Consider the following 16,645-nt stretch of genomic DNA (forward strand, 5'->3'; position numbering starts at 1 on the left):
CAAGGCACAAGGCTAAACACAGAACAATTTCCCACAAACACACAGACAAACACACCCAACTAATATAGGACTTCCAATCAAAGGCAACACCACACAGCTGCCTTCAATTGGAAGTCCACCCCAATTAACTCCACATAGAAACACACTTACTAGACTACACATAGAAATACATAAACATAGACCATAAACCAAAAACCCGGAAATACTAAATCAAACACCCTTTTACCAAAACACCACCCCGGACCACATAAAACAAATACCCTCTGCCACGTCCTGACCAAACTACAATAACAATTAACCCTTATACTGGCCAGGACGTGACAATTGACTGATTTCCATCAAGCTGTCCACTCAAGAGGAAGCTTCTCACTGTAACCAGTGCCTGTAATCTGGTTCAGGTTATTAATCAATTTATCAGGGTATTTACAAATACTACAGGAACAACAACAGCCACATGTATTGATCACATTTACTAATACTGTAGAACTTTGTTCAAAAGCTGAACCCATACCCATTGGATGCAGTGATCACAATAAAGTAGCTATATCCAGGAAAGCCCAAGTTCCAAAAGCTGGGCCTAAAATAATGTATGAGAGATCATATAAAAGATTTTGCTGTGACTTTTATGTGGATGATGTTAAAAATATTTGTTGGTCTAATTAATAAGGAGCATCCAGACGCAGCATTTGATGAATTTATTAAATTGCTTCTTCCAATTTTTGATAAACATTCACCTGTTAAGAAACTGATTGTTAGAGCTGTTAAGGCTCCCTGGATTGATGAGGAGTGGCTAATAAGTCTGGCTGACTGGCTGACTTACTGCAAATTGAGAAATTATGTGACAAAAAGAAGAATAAACTGTATTATGAAGCCAAGATCAATGATATAAAGAATGATGGAAAAAAAAACTTTGGAGTACTTTAAATGAAATTATAGCCATTAAGACAAATTCACCTCCATCTATCATCGAATCAAATGGCTTATTCATCGCAAAGCCATTTGATGTTGCCAATTATTTTATGGAATACTTCATTGGCAAAGTGGGCAAACTTAGTCAGGAAATGCCAAAAACAAACAGTGAGCCATCGTATAAAAAATATTTTTATTTTTTATTTTGTAAAGTTAGCGTGGGAGAGGAATAATTGTTTTTTTTTATCGATCAATAATGACAAACCTTCTGGCATTATCAACTTAGATGGAAAGCTACTGAGGATGGTAGCTGACTCTATAGCCTCTCCGATCTTTCATATATTTAATCTGAGCCTAGAGGAAAGTCTTTGTCCTCAGGTCTGGAGGAAGCCAAAGTCATTCCGCTACCCAAGAGTGGTAAAGTGGCCTTTACTTGTACAGCAGACATATCAGCTTGCTGCCAGCTCTTAAATATTAACAAACTGTTGCAATTTTTTTTTTGACCAAATACAATGCCATTTCTCTGTAAACAAATTAACAACAGACTTTCAGCAAGCTTATAGAGAAGGGCACTCAACATGTACTGCACTAACACAAATGACTGATGATTGTTTGAAAGAAATTGATAATAAGTAGATTGTGCAGGCTTTGATATTATTGACCATAACCTGTTAAGAAAACGTATGTGTTATGGCTTTTCAACCTCTGCCATATCGTATATTCAGAGTTATCTATTTAATAGATCTGTTTTCTTTAATATTTGTTTCTTAACTTTTCTCTAATGTCAAACATGTAAAGTGTGGTGTAGCTGCTCTAGGCCCTCTACTCTTTTCTATTTTTACCAATGACCTGCCACTGGCAATAAACAAATCATGTGTGTCCATGTACAGTATGCTAATGATTCAACCATATACGCATCAGCAACTACATCTAATGAATTCACTGAAATCCATAACAAAGAGTTGCAGTCTGTTTTGGAATGGGTAGCCAGTAATAAACTGGTCCTGAACATCAATCAAATCAAATCAAATTGTATTTGTCACATGCACCGAATACTACAGGTATACCTTACCGTGAAATGCTTACTTACAAGCCCTTAACCAACAATGCAGTTCAAAAAATAGAGTTTAGATTTATTTAGTAAATCTTTTCTTAAGTAAACATTTTTTTAAATCAATAACAAGGCTATATACAGGGGGTACCGGTACCGGAACATCTCTAAAACTAAGAGTACTGTATTTGGTACAAATCATTCCCTATGTTCTAGACCTCAGCTGAATCTTGTAATGAGTGGTGTGGCTGTTGAACAAGTTGAGGAGACTACATTACTGCCATGACCAAAATATAAAGATTCAATGGTTGTAAAGATGGGGAAAAGTCTGTCTGTAAAAAAGAGGTGCTCTGCTTTTTTGACACCACACTCCACAATGCAAGTCTTGCAGGCTCTAGTTTTATCTTGTCTTGATTTTTGCCCAGTCATATGGTCAAGTGCTGCAAATAAAGACCTAGTTAAGCTGCAGCTGGCCCAGAACAGAGTGGCACGTCTTGCTCTCCACTGTACTCTGGAGCGGGATCGATTTGGAGGTGGGGGGTTTTTCATGGTCTGGGGTGGTATGTCACAGCATCATCGGACTGTGCTTGTTGTCATTGCAGGCAATCTCAATGCTATGCATTACAGGGAAGACATCCTCCTCCCTCATGTGGTACCCTTCCTGCAGGCTCATTCTGACATGACCCTGCAGCATGACAATGCCACCAGCCATACTGCTCGTTCTGTGCGTGATTTCCTGCAAGACAGGCAGTTTTTACAATTTTTAAAACATTACAATACATTAACAGATTTCACAGATGTGCCCTCAGGCCCCTACAACACCACTACCACATATCTGCAGTACTAAATCCATGTGTGTGTGTGTGTGTGTGTGTGTGTGTGTGTGTGTGTGTGTGTGTGTGTGTGTGTGTGTGTGTGTGTGTGTGTGTGTGGTGTGTGTGTGTGCGTGTGCGTGTGTGTGTGTTGCTTCACAGTCCCCGATTGATGACTTGATGACAGCTTTCCACACTCTTGGCATTCTCTCAAACAGCTTCATGAGGTAGTCACCTGGAATGCATTTCAAATAACAGGTGTGCCTTGTTAAAAGTTAATTTCTGGAATTTCTTTCCATCTTAATAGATTTGAGCCAATCAGTCGTGTTGTGACAAGGTAGGGTTGGTATACAGAAGATAGCCCTATTTGGTAAAAGACACCAGGTCCAGAACAAATTCATAGAAACAAACAGTATTATTTTATTTATTTATTTCACCTTTATTTAACCAGGTAGGCAAGTTGAGAACAAGTTCTCATTTACAATTGCGACCTGGCCAAGATAAAGCAAAGCAGTTCGACAACATACAAAAACACAGAGTTACACATGGAATAAACAAACATACAGTCAATGATGCAGTAGAAAAAATAATAAAAATAAAAATAAGATTATATACAATGTGAGCAAATGATGTGAGATAAGGGAGGTAAAGGCAAAAAAATGCCATGGTGGCAAAGTAAATAAAGTATAGCAAGAAAAACACTGGAATGGTAGATTTGTAGTTTGAAGAAAGTTCAGAGATAAAATATAAATAATATGGTGCAAAGGAGCAAAATAAATAAATACAGTAGGGGAAGAGGTAGTAGTTTGGGCTAAATTATAGATGGGCTATGTACAGGTGCAGTGATCTGAGAGCTGCTCTGACAGCTGGTGCTTAAAGCTAGTGAGGGAGATAAGTGTTTCCAGTTTCAGAGATTTTTGTAGTTCGTTCCAGTCATTGGCAGCAGAGAACTGGAAGGAGAGACGACCAAAGGAGGAGTTGGCTTTAGGGGTGACCAGAGAGATATACCTGCTGGAGCGCGTGCTACAGGTGGGTGCTGCTATGGTGACCAGTGAGCGGAGATAAGGGGGGACTTTACCTAGCAGGGTCTTGTAGATGACCTGGAGCCAATGTGTTTGGCGACGATTATGAAGCGAAGGCCAGCCAACGAGAGCGTACAGGTCGCAGTGGTGGGTAGTATATGGGGCTTTGGTGACAAAACGGATGGCACTGTGATAGACTGCATCCAGCTTGTTGAGTAGGGTATTGGAAGCTATTTTGTAAATGACATCGCCGAAGTCGAGGATTGGTAGGATGGTCAGTTTTACGAGGGTATGTTTGGCAGCATGAGTGAAGGATGCTTTGTTGCGAAATAGGAAGCCAATTCGAGATTTCACTTTGGATTGGAGATGATTGATGTGAGTCTGGAAGGAGAGTTTACAGTCTAACCAGACACCTAGGTATTTGTAGTTGTCCACAAATTCTAAGTTAGAACCGTCCAGAGAAGTGATGCTGGACAGGCGGGCAGGTGCAGGCAGCGATCGGTTGAAGAGCATGCATTTAGTTTTACTTGTGTTTAGGAGCAGTTGGAGACCACGGAAGGAGAGTTGAATGGCATTGAAGCTCGTCTGGAGGGTTGTTAACCTGTTAGGGCTAGGGGGCAGCATTGACACGGCTGGATAAAAAACATACCCGATTTAATCTGGTTACCACTCCTACTCAGTAACTAGAATATGCATATACTTATTACATATGGATAGAAAACACCCTAAATTTTCTAAAACTGTTTGAATGGTGTCTGTGAGTATAACAGAACTCAAATGGCAGGTCAAAACCTGAGAGATTCCTTTACAGGAAGTGGCCTGTCTGACCATTTCTGGAACTTCTTTGCCATCTCTATCATTTACTAAGGATCTCTGCTCTAACGTGACACTTCCCACGTCTTCCATAGGCTCTCAGAGCCCGGGAAAAAACAGAATGTCGTCATTCCAGCCCCAGGCTGAAACACATTATCGCCTTTCTCAAGTGGCCCATCAAGAGACACTAGCTTATGCGCGTGACCCCGACCGCCCCCGCCTTTGGGATTTTTTCCTCTGTTTGCCGAAAAGGAGATTCCCTGTCGGAATATTATCGCTTTTCTACGAGAAAAATGACGTAAAAATTGATTTTAAACAGCGGTTGACATGCTTCGACGTACGGCAATGGAATACTTTGAATTTTATTGTCAGGAATTGCGCCAAGCGCGTGACACTTCTTTACTATTTCGGATAGTGTCTGGAACGCACGAACAAAACGCCGCTATTCGGATATAACGATGGATTATTTTGGACCAAACCAACATTTGTTATTGAAGTAGCTGTCCTGGGTGTGCATTCTGACGAAGACAACAAAAGGTAATGACATTTTTATAATAGTAAATATGATTATGGTGAGTGCTAAACTTGCCGGGTGTCTAAATAGCGAGCCCGTGATGCCTGGGCTATGTACTTAGAATATTGCAAAATGTGCTTTCACCAAAAAGCTATTTTAAAATCGGACATATCGAGTGCATAGAGGAGGTCTGTATCTATAATTCTTAAAATAATTGTTATGCTTTTTGTGAACGTTTATCGTGAGTAATTTAGTAAAATGTTAGCGAATTCCCCGGAAGTTTGCGGGGGGTATGCTAGTTCTGAACGTCACATGCTAATGTAAAAAGCTGGTTTTTGATATAAATATGAACTTGATTGAACAAAACATGCATGTATTGTATAACATAATATCCTAGGGTTGTCATCTGATGAAGATCATCAAAGGTGAGTGCTGCATTTAGCTGTCTTCTGGGTTTTGGTGACATTATATGCTGGCTTGAAAAATGGGTGTCTGATTATTTCTGGCTTGGTACTCTGCTGACATAATCTAATGTTTTGCTTTCGTTGTAAAGCCTTTTTGAAATCGGACAGTGTGGTTAGATTAACGAGAGTCTTATCTTTAAATGGCTGTAAAATAGTCATATGTTTGAGAAATTGAAGTAATAGGATTTTTAAGATTTTGAAAATCGCGCCACAGGCTGCAAGTGGCTGTTACGTAGGTGGGACGAATTCGTCGCCGCTTGCTATAGACCACTTTCTGCCCCCAGCTGTGCCCTGGACACCATATGTGAATTGGTTGCCCCCCCATCTATCTTCAGAGCTCGTGCTGCTAGGTGACCTTAACTGTGACATGCTTAACACACCGGCCGTCCTACAATCTAAGCTTGATGCCCTCAATCTCAAACAAATGATCAATGAACCTACCAGGTACAACTCCAAATCCGCACCCTCAAAGATATCATCCTAACCAACCTGCCCTCCAAATACACCTCTGCAGTCTTCAACCAGGATCTCTGCGATCACTGCCTCATTGCCTGTATATATTTGGTTATGGAAAATATATTTCACAGCAGTTTAGATGGTACAATGATTCTCTACATTTGCTTTGTTTTACCACATAAACTGAAATTAGGGGAACTAATAGAATTTTTGCAACCAGGAAATGGAGGAGCAATTTCTGCACTGTGCACCTTTAATTTCTGTAAGATCAAAATATATTTAAACAAATAATGTTTCCAGGAATGCTTATCTTATCGATTTCAGAGCAATGTGAGATGGTGGGTGTCATAGCTTGCTGAAATGACATGGAACGACCAATGCCCAAGCTATGAGAGGATTCCATGGCACTCTTTACATCTCCCACAGTACTCCTTCAGCACCTCATTTCAATATCATAAAAATTTTTTTGTCATGTAACTCATATACCTCAAAGTTTATGCTTGTCAAATACTGTAGCTGATATAAAGTTTGTGAACTTGAGATTTCAAGTGACAGTTGGGATTGGCAACTTTGTAAGCTATGTAGATAACTCTCAGTGTGGGTGAATTATTTGAGAAAGTGAACTAGTCTTGGCCCACACATGTTCTCTGCATTGTATGTGCCCTGGTCTGTAAGTATATATATGCTCTGCCATGTGAGTATATTTTTATGTGGTAAAGTACTTGCTTTTTATATGGTAAAGTATATGCGCTTAGGAACTCATTAATCCTCTGGAATCTCCCAGGACAGGATTGCTGGAATTGGCAAAGCTGTGAGTGGAACCCTTACATGACTTCCTAAACATCATGTCTCTATGAACAACACTGACATAGAGGATCTGTGGCAGTTATATTTATGAATGTTAGGGGAAAGGAGGGAAGAAGGAAGGGAGAAATGAATGGAGTCAGTGAGAGAGAGAGTAAAAAAAGTAAGAGCAAGTAGGGAAGAAAATATAGGAGCGGTACAGAGGGATAAAGAATGTTAGGGAGGCGTAGGGAGAAGCCTAGAGATCACAGGCCAGACCATTGTCCTGAGCGGAGCTGAATTCAATGATGTCATGTTTTAGAGTGAGTCTCTCAGCAGTAGCACTCAAGAGGGCCCCCTCCATTTCTCCATCTGTCCTTTTTTTATCCTTACCCTCTTTATCTCTATTCATCTTTGTCTGCCCATTTTTGTCTCTATCCATTTAACTTTTTCTCCTTTCCTTTGAGTTGATATATCAAATCAAATGTTATTTGTCACATACACATGTTTAGCAGATGTTATTGCAGGTGTAGCGAAATGCTTGTGTTTCTAGCTCCAACAGTGCAGTAATATCTAACAACTCACAACAATACACACAACCTAAAAGTAAAATAATGGAATTTAAGGAATATTGAATATCAGTTTGAGCAATGTCGGAGTGGCATAGACTAAAATACAGTAGAATAGAATACAGTATATACAGTTGAAGTCGGAAGTTTACATACATTTAAACTCAGTTTTTCACAATCCCTGACATTTAATCCTAGTAGAAAATCCATCTTAGCTCAGTTAGAATCACCTCTTTATTTTAAGAATATGAAATATCAGAATAATAGTTGAGAGAATGATTTATTTATTTCATCACATTCTCAATGGGTCAGAAGTTTACATACACTCAATTAGCATTCGGTAGCATTGCCTTTAAATTGTTTAACTTGGGTCAAACGTTTCGGGCAGCCTTCCACAAGCATCCCACAATAAGTTGGGTGAATTTTGGCCCATTCCTCCTGACAGAGCTGGTGTAACTGAGTCAGGTTTGTAGGCCTCCTTGCTCGCACACGCTTTTTCAGTTCTGCCCACAAATTTTCTATAGGATTGAGGTCAGGACTTTGTGATGGCCACTTCAATACCTTGACTTTGTTGTCCTTAATAAGCCATTTTGCCAAAACTTTGGAAGTATACTTGGGGTCATTGTACATTTAGAAGACCCATTTGTGACCAAGCTTTAACTTCCTGACTGATGTCTTGAGATGTTGCTTCAATATATCCACATAATTTTCCTCCTCATGATGCCATCTATTTTGTGAAGTGCACCAGTCCCTCCTGCAAAGCATACCCACAACATGATGCTGCCACCCCCGTGCTTCACGGTTGGAATGGTGTTCCTCGGCTTGCAAGCGTCCCCCTTTTTCCTCCAAACATAACGATGGTCATTATGGTCAAACAGTTCTATTTTTGTTTCATCAGACCAGAGGACATTTCTCCAAAAAGTATGATCTTTGTCCCCATGTGCAGTTGCAAACCATAGTCTGGCTTTTTTATGGTAGTTTTGGAGCAGTGGCTTCTTCCTTGCTGACCGGCCTTTCAGGTTATGTTGATATAGGACTCGTTTTACTGTGGATATAGATGCTTTAGTACCTGTTTCCTCCAGCATCTTCACAAGGTCCTTTGCTGTTGTTCTGGGATTGATTTACACTTTTCGCACCAAAGTGCATTCATCTCTAGGAGACAGAACGCGTCTTCTTCCTGAGCGGTATGATGGCTGAGTGGTCCCATGGTGTTTGTACGTGCGTACTATTGTTTGAACAGATAAACGTGGTACCTTCAGGCATTTGGAAATTGCTCCCAAGGATGAACCAGACTTGTGGAGGTCTACAATTTTTTGCCTGACGTCTTGGCTTATTTCTTTTCAATTTCCCATGATGTCCAGCAAAGAGGCACTGAGTTTGAAGGTAGGCCTTGAAATACATCCACATGTACACCTCCAATTGACTGAAATGATGTCAATTAGCTTATCAGAAACTTCTAAAGCCATGCACTGGAATTGTGATACAGTGAATCATAACTGAAATAATCTGTCTGTAAACAATTGTTGGAAAAATTACTTGTGTCATGCACAAAGTACATGTCTAACCGACTTGCCAAAACTATAGTTTGTTAACAAGAAATTTGTGGAGCTGTTGAAAAACGAGTTTAAATGACTCCAACCTAAGTGAATGTAAACTTCTGACTTCAACTGTACATATGAGATGAGTGAAGCAAAAATATGTGAACATTATTAAAGTGACTAGTGTTCCGTTATTAACCTCTATGGGCTAGGTGGGATGTGTCCCACCTACTCAACAGCCAGTTGAATCCTGTGGCACGTTATTCAAATCCTTAGATATGCTATTACTTCAATTTTTAAAAAATATGACTATTTTACACCATTTTAAAGATAAGACTCTCGTTAATCTAACCACACTGTCCGATTTCAAAAAGGCTTTACAACGAAAGCAAAACATTAGATTATGTCAGCAGAATACCAAGCCAGAAATAATCAGACACCCATTTTTCAAGCCAGCATATAATGTCACATAAATCCAAACCACAGCTAAATGTAGCACTAACCTTTGATGATCTTCATCAGATTACAACCCTAGGAAATTATGTTATACAATACATGCATGTTTTGTTCAATCAAGTTCATATTTATATCAAAAACCAGCTTTTTACATTAGCATGTGACTAGCATGTGACTAGCATTCCCACCGAACACTGCCGGTGAATTTACTAAATTACTCACGATAAACGTTCACAAAAAGCATAACAATTATTTTAAGAATTATAGATACAGAACTCCTCTATGCACTCGATATGTCCGATTTTAAAATAGCTTTTCGGTGAAAGCATATTTTGCAATATTCTCAGTAGATAGCCTGGCATCACAGGGCTAGCTATTTAGACACCCAGCAGGTTTAGCACTCATCAAAGTCAGATTTACTATAAGAAAAATGTTATTACCTTTGTTGTCTTCGTCAGAATGCACTCCCAGAACTTCTACTTCAATAACAAATGTTGGTTTCGTCCAAAATAATCCATCGTTATATCCAAACAGCGGCGTTTTGTTCGTGCGTTCTAGACACTATCCTAAAGGCTAAATAAGGGTGACGAGCATGGCGCAATTCGTGACAAAATCATTCTAAATATTCCATTACCGTACTTCGAAGCATGTCAACCGCTGTTTAAAATCATTTTTTATGCCATTTTTCTCATAAAAAAGCGATAATATTCCGACCGGGAATCTGCGTTTAGATAAACAGACAAAGGAAAAGAAAGCATTCGGTCGAAGCGGGCACGCGCCTAAGCCCATAGTACTCTGAGTGGCCACTTGCCAAAAGCGATAAAGTGTTTCAGCCAGAGCCTGCCTCGATATCGTTCAACTTTTTCCCGGGCTCTGAGATCCTATGAAAGATGTAGGAAGTGTCACGTTATTGCACAGATCCTGAGTTTTCAATAAAAAGAGCCAAGATGAAACACTACTTCTCAGACAGGCCACTTCCTGCTTGAAATCTTCTCAGGTTTTGGCCTGCCATAGGAGTTCTGTTATACTCACAGACACCATTCAAACAGTTTTAGAAACTTTAGGGTGTTTTCTATCCAAAGCCAATAATTATATACATATTCTAGTTACTGGGCAGGAGTAGTAACCAGATTAAATCGGGTACGTTTTTTATCCAGCCGTGTCAATACTGCCCCCTAGCCCTAACAGGTTAAAACATCTTGACGGTCGCCTAGGATAGGGGGCGCTACAGCGATTTTTGAAAAAAAATCGTGCCCATTTTAAACGGCCTCCTACTCAAACTCAGAAGCTAGGATATGCATATAATTAATACTTGTGGATAGAAAACACCCTAAAGTTTCTAAAACTGTTTGAGTGGTGTCTGTGAGTATAACAGAACTCATATGGCAGTCAAAACCCCGAGACCGATCGTAACAGGATGTGGAATTCTGAATTGCGGACTCAACTTCATCACTTTGCCTATAAATCACACCATGAGCAATGGTTCATTGAGCACTTCCTATTGCTTCCACTAGATGTCCCCAGTCTTTACAAAGTGGTTTGAGTCTCCTACTGTGAAAACTGACTGAATGAGACGCTGTGGAAAGTGGTCACATGAGGAGGGCCATCACCATTATGACGCCGGCGCCCCTGGCTACCCTCCCCTTTCGAAACGTTTAGAAAGACAATGCAATCGTCCCCCTTGAATGTTATTGGAGCTCTGGTTGAAAAAGGCCCTAAAGATTTATGTTATACAACGTTTGACATGTTTGAACGAACTTAAATAAAATAAAAAATCAATTTTGGTAAGAGAGGAGTCCCGCGCACGACGGTACTTTTGGTGCAGCCTTCAGAACGCGCTAACAAGAACACATAAAGGATTAACTTTTTCGAACGAAAATACATTTGTTGTGGACTTGGGATTCCTGGAAGTGCCTTCTGATGAAGATAATCAAAGGTAAGGGATTATTGACAATAGTATACAAGACTAGATTTGATATGCGATTGTTCCAAGATGGCGCTGACCTGTATTGCTAGCCTATTTTTCTGAGTATCGCATCCCCTTTTATCGCAAAGTGTGATTACCCAGTAAAGTTATTTTTAAATCTGGCATTGCAGGTGCTTTCAAGAGATGCTAATCTATAAATCTTAAAATGACAATATTACATTTTAAAAATGTTTTCGAATAGTAATTTAGTAAATTGTAGCGCTATTTCACCGGACGCATTTGAGGGAAAATAGTTAGTCAACGTCACGCGCCGATGTAAAATGCTGTTTTTATATATAAATATGAACTTTATTGAACAAAAGAATGCATGTATTGTGTAACATGATGTCCTAGGAGTGTCATCTGATGAAGATTGTCAAAGGTTAGTGCTGCATTTAGCAGTTTTTTTGGTTATTTGTGATGCATGTGGTTGGTCGGAAAATGGCTATGTGGCTACTTTTACGATATACTCCTCTAACATAATCTAATGTTGTGCTTTTGCTGTAAAGCCTTTTTGAAATCGGACAACGTGGTTCGATTCAGGAGAGGTGTATCTATAAAACGATATAACATAGTCCTATATTTGAAAAACAAATAAATAAAAATGTGTTATGCTAATGGCGATAGGATTTTTCGCTGGATGTCCGTCCCGCATACGGGACGGAGCCCGACCAGGGGTTAAAGTGGCCAGTGATTTCAAGTCTATGTATATGGGGCAGCAGCATCTAAGGTGCAGGGTTACGTAATCGGGTGATGGCTATTTAACAGTATGATGGCCTTGAGATAGAAGACCGCACCACCCTCTGGAGAGACCTGAGGTTGTGGGCGGTGAAGTTGTTGTACCAGGCAGTGATACAGCCCGACAGGATGTTCTCATTTGTGCATCTGTAAAAGTTTGTGAGGGTTTTAGGTGCCAAGCCACATTTCTTCAGCCTCCTGAGGTTGAAGAGGTGCTGTTGAGCCTTCTTCACCACACTGTCTGTGGGTGGACCATTTCAGATTGTCAGTGACATGTATGCCGAGGAACTTGAAGCTTTCCACCTGCTCCCCTGCGTTCCCGTCGATGGGCGTTCTCCCTCTGCTGCTTCCTGAAGTCCACGATCAGCTTTGTTTTGTCGACATTGAGTGAGGTTATTTTCCTGGCACCATACTCCCAGGGCCCTCACCTCCTCTCTGTAGGCTGTCTCGTTATTGCTGGTAATCAGGCCTACTACTGTTGTGTTGTCTGCACTTGATGATTGAGTTGAAGGCGTGCGTGACCACGCAGTCATGGGTGAACAGGGAGTACAGGTGGGGGTTGAGCACGCACCCTTGCGGGGCCCCTGTGTTGAGGATCAACGAAGTGGAGGTCTTGATTCCTACCTTCACCACCTGGGGGCAGCCTGTCAGGAAGTCCAGGACCCAGTTGCACAGGGTGGGGTTCAGCTTAATGATGAGCTGGGAGGGTACTAGAGTGTTGAATGCTGAGCTATTGTCCATGAATAGCATTCTAACATAGGTATTCCTCTTGTCCAGATGGGATAGGGCATTGTGCAGTGCGATGGCGATTGCATCGTCTGTGGATCTATTGGGGCGGTAAGAAAATTGAAGTGTGTCTAGGGTGTCAGGTAAGGTAGAGGTGATTATGATATGATCCTTAGCTAGCCTCTCAAATCACTTCATGATGACAGAAGTGAGTGCTACGGGGCGATAGACATTTAGTTCAGTTACATTCAGTTACCTTTCTTGGGTACAGGAACAATGGTGGATATCTTGAAGCAAGTGGGGACAGGAGACTGGGATAGAGAGAGATTGAATATGTCTGTAAAAACTCCAGCCAGCTGGCCTGCGCATGCTCTGAGGACGCGGCTAGGGATGCCGTCTGGGCCGGCAGCCTTGCGAAGGTTAAAATGCTTAAATGTGTTACTCACGTCGGAGAAGGAGCGCCCACAGTCCTTGGTAGCGGCCGCGTCGGTGGCACTGTGTTATCCTCAAAGTGGGCAAAGAAGGTGTTTAGCTTGTCCGAAAGCAAGACGTTGGTGTCCGCGACGTGGCTGGTCTGTATGAGTTAAATATGAATGCGGGAGCTACTTGTGGATGTGTTTTATTTTGGCCAGCTGAGGCGGGTGAAATCGTGGGGGTACAGAGGACGGGGTGTGCATGGAGGGTGTGTGTGTGTGTGTGTGTGTGTGTGTGTCTGGGGCTCTTTGTAGAGTGAGAGATTTGACTGTTGAAAGCTGTATTGGCTGTATTGAAGGCTGTATTGTGACAGAGGGGCAGAAAAAGAGAAAAGAAAGGACAGCAGCTGCTTTATATACCCTATACAGATCTGATTCTATCTGTGTCATCTGCTGACTATGAAGGCTCATAAAAGTCTCATTGTGACGTGTTGTGTTTACACAGGCATATGTTAAGTATATTAAACTGGGCTCGATAGAAGGTATGAGGGCTGGTCTTTGTCTCCTTATTGAGTTAGCCTAAATGTAGGCCAGGTTCTGAAACCCACTGGTTCACTGTCTCTCTGTTATGGCAGGAAAGGTAGAGCTCGCAGCACTAATTCCTAAACACACACACAAATGTGCACACGCATATACACACACACACAGACACATGCACACACAGACATGCACACGCACGTTCATGCACAAACACATACACACACAGACACGGCCAAATGCAACAGGAGATACAGTACCAACCTGTAGGCTTTAGGCCCATAATTAGAGATCATTTACACAGATCAGGTTGAACATAATCTGGGCTGAAGGTAACTACAACATTCCCCCAACCCCCCTGCCCTTTCCTGCCCACCCCACTCTCTACTCAGTCTTTCTACTCACTCTCTATGCTTGTTCTATTTCTCTCTCTCTCTCTCACTCACACTCACACACACACACACACTCTGTGTGTGAGACTGAGAGAGCGAGAGAGAGAAACGGGTTAGGTGTGTCCCCAACAAGGAGCTGGAAGGTGCAGGGGAAGGTCTGGGTAAACAGAAGTTAGTACATCTTCAAGTCTGTTGTTTGGGTTTCACTAGGAGTGGAAACACAAATGGTTTCTTTGTGTGTATGTTGCTGGCCCTTGGTTAATAGCTCTAATGGCTACAAGGAGCCACACTAAAGCCATTAGCTCAGTTAGTATTCTGCCCTTGATTTGCATTCCCATGCAAAATTAGACAGAAAGCTAACAACTAAGTCTTCAATAAAACTCCCAAGGCGTGACTTTTCTTGAATTAATATACTGAAAACGTTTATATTGTGAAACTGCAAAATACAGAAAATAATCTAATTTAGTATTCAATTCACATCGACATACTGTACATTATACATTTCAAGTTGAAGTTGAATAAATACAAAGCACGTGCCAAGGTACCGTGTATGAGGCATGATGCCAAACCATATAGCTAATTGTTACTCATATGTTTTACAATTCGTTTACATGACGCACGAGCAAAGTAATACAGCTGACTGCATACATGAAGGCAAGGCAATTTGTGTGAGTAAATGCAACCAACTAACGATGATAAGTAAGCAATTCTATCAATAACAAGATTATCATCACTAGCAATATGCTTGAATCGAACTAACAAATATTTTCCAAGGCTGAAGACAAGAAATAACTGCACTGAAAGACCTGCAGCGTAGCGTTGTTTTTAGCTGCTTCTATGCGTGCAGAACGAATTCTCTACTTCCTGTTTCCGTACAGTCTTTCCAAGTACCAGAAAGTTCCACTAGGGGGCGATAAACACCATGGAACACAATGAAAATCCATTTTAACCACTGTAATAACATTATCTGTTACCTTCTAACAGGATGGCAGCACAGTTAGCCTTATCTTAGGGATGATAAACCAAATGTATGTAACGATAGGACTGGGAATTGCCAGGGACCTCACGATACAATATTATCATGATACTTAGGTGCCGATACGATATGTATTGTGATTCTTTCTCACGATTCTCGCAATTCTATATGTATTGGGATTTCTTTTGCGATTTGATGTTCCAAACATATTGCTCACTGTATGTCTGCTGCAGAGAGATGAGAACATTTGTGTGGATCAGTCATGGAAATAAAAGTGCTGAAAACATGTTGAAGTTTTGACGCAGATTCAAACAACTAGCGCTAGCTAATGCTACCTAGCAAAAAAATAACGATTGATATAATATAGTCCAAAATAATATCGAAATATGTGACTATCAATTTTTTTCCTGTCACTAATAACAACCACAAACACACACTCTCTTACTTTCTTCATTCTTACAAACTCACACACGCATGCATATCTGAGTGAGTAGTCATTATGAAGTATTGTGTGTGTATCACTGCTCCTCTGTAATTAGGGTGGCATGAGGTGTCTGCAGTTTTGGTTTGTGGCCATTTTCTCTCTTTCTCACTGATCTGTCAATGTTATAAAGTGAGTCAGACTGGGGACTGTCATCTAGACCCTACACACACACACACACACACATACACACAGCGAGTCCCAATCTCATGGGAGTAAGTACGGTGGAATGGAACACGGTTTAGTACTGCTTCAGTTAGGGCTGCTCACATTCATCATTCATGCTTTCCTTTGGCCTGGCAGTCCAGACATACAGACACCCACATTCTACTCTCAGACTCATAAGACTCTCATAAGCATATCATAGCCCTATATACAGTGTTCATAGAGCCTGCATACTGAGTGTGAGAGTGTCTATGGCCTCTTAGTCAAGGTGAGAGATCAGAAATGCGGTGGCATCATTCTTTGAGTGTGTTCACGGTTTCACGTTTCATGTTTTTCAGCATGTGCCTTGAACCTCTTCTGATCCCACATGATCACACGTGCTTTGATGTTAGATGGTCTAACTGCCTGACTGGACAGAGACATGAATGCGTAAAGACACAGGCAGCTTTATATCAGGGATTTGATTATAATGTTGCTAAAACATCCAATGGTGCTGGGTAGCTAGATTTCCCGTAATAACAAAGATTGGTGCCACCGTCTACTGTACCTGGGATATAGAATTTCTCTCTCTCTCTCTCTCGCCCACTTTCTCTCTCTTTCTCAGTATCTCTCTCTCTCTCCAACCCCTCCTACTCCCCTTGCTGAAAGTGGTCTTTCTTCTGAGGGGAGATTCCTGTACAGTGCCAGTAGCAGTTCAGAGAGACCCTTTATGTGTGGTTTCACCTCAATGGACGGTGTGTGTGTGTGTGTGTGTGTGTGTGTGTGTGTGTGTGTGTGTGTGTGTGTGTGTGTGTGTGTTCACAGACACAAGGTTATGTCGGCACCAATCTGTCGCCTAAGACGCACACACACAGCCCCCTCTCT

The 16,645-nt window shown here is 41.2% G+C and overlaps 1 protein-coding gene across 2 annotated transcripts in view; it reads left to right on the forward strand.

Moving 5' to 3' along the window:
• LOC106571794 (pleckstrin homology domain-containing family G member 1) overlaps positions 1-16,645 on the forward strand; it is a 115,058-nt gene that overhangs the window by 51,059 nt on the left and 47,354 nt on the right. The window lies entirely within an intron of this gene.

The sequence above is a fragment of the Salmo salar genome, chromosome 15, assembly GCF_965601325.2.
Source record: "Salmo salar chromosome 15, fSalSal1, whole genome shotgun sequence".
Classification (NCBI taxonomy): Eukaryota; Metazoa; Chordata; class Actinopteri; order Salmoniformes; family Salmonidae; genus Salmo; species Salmo salar.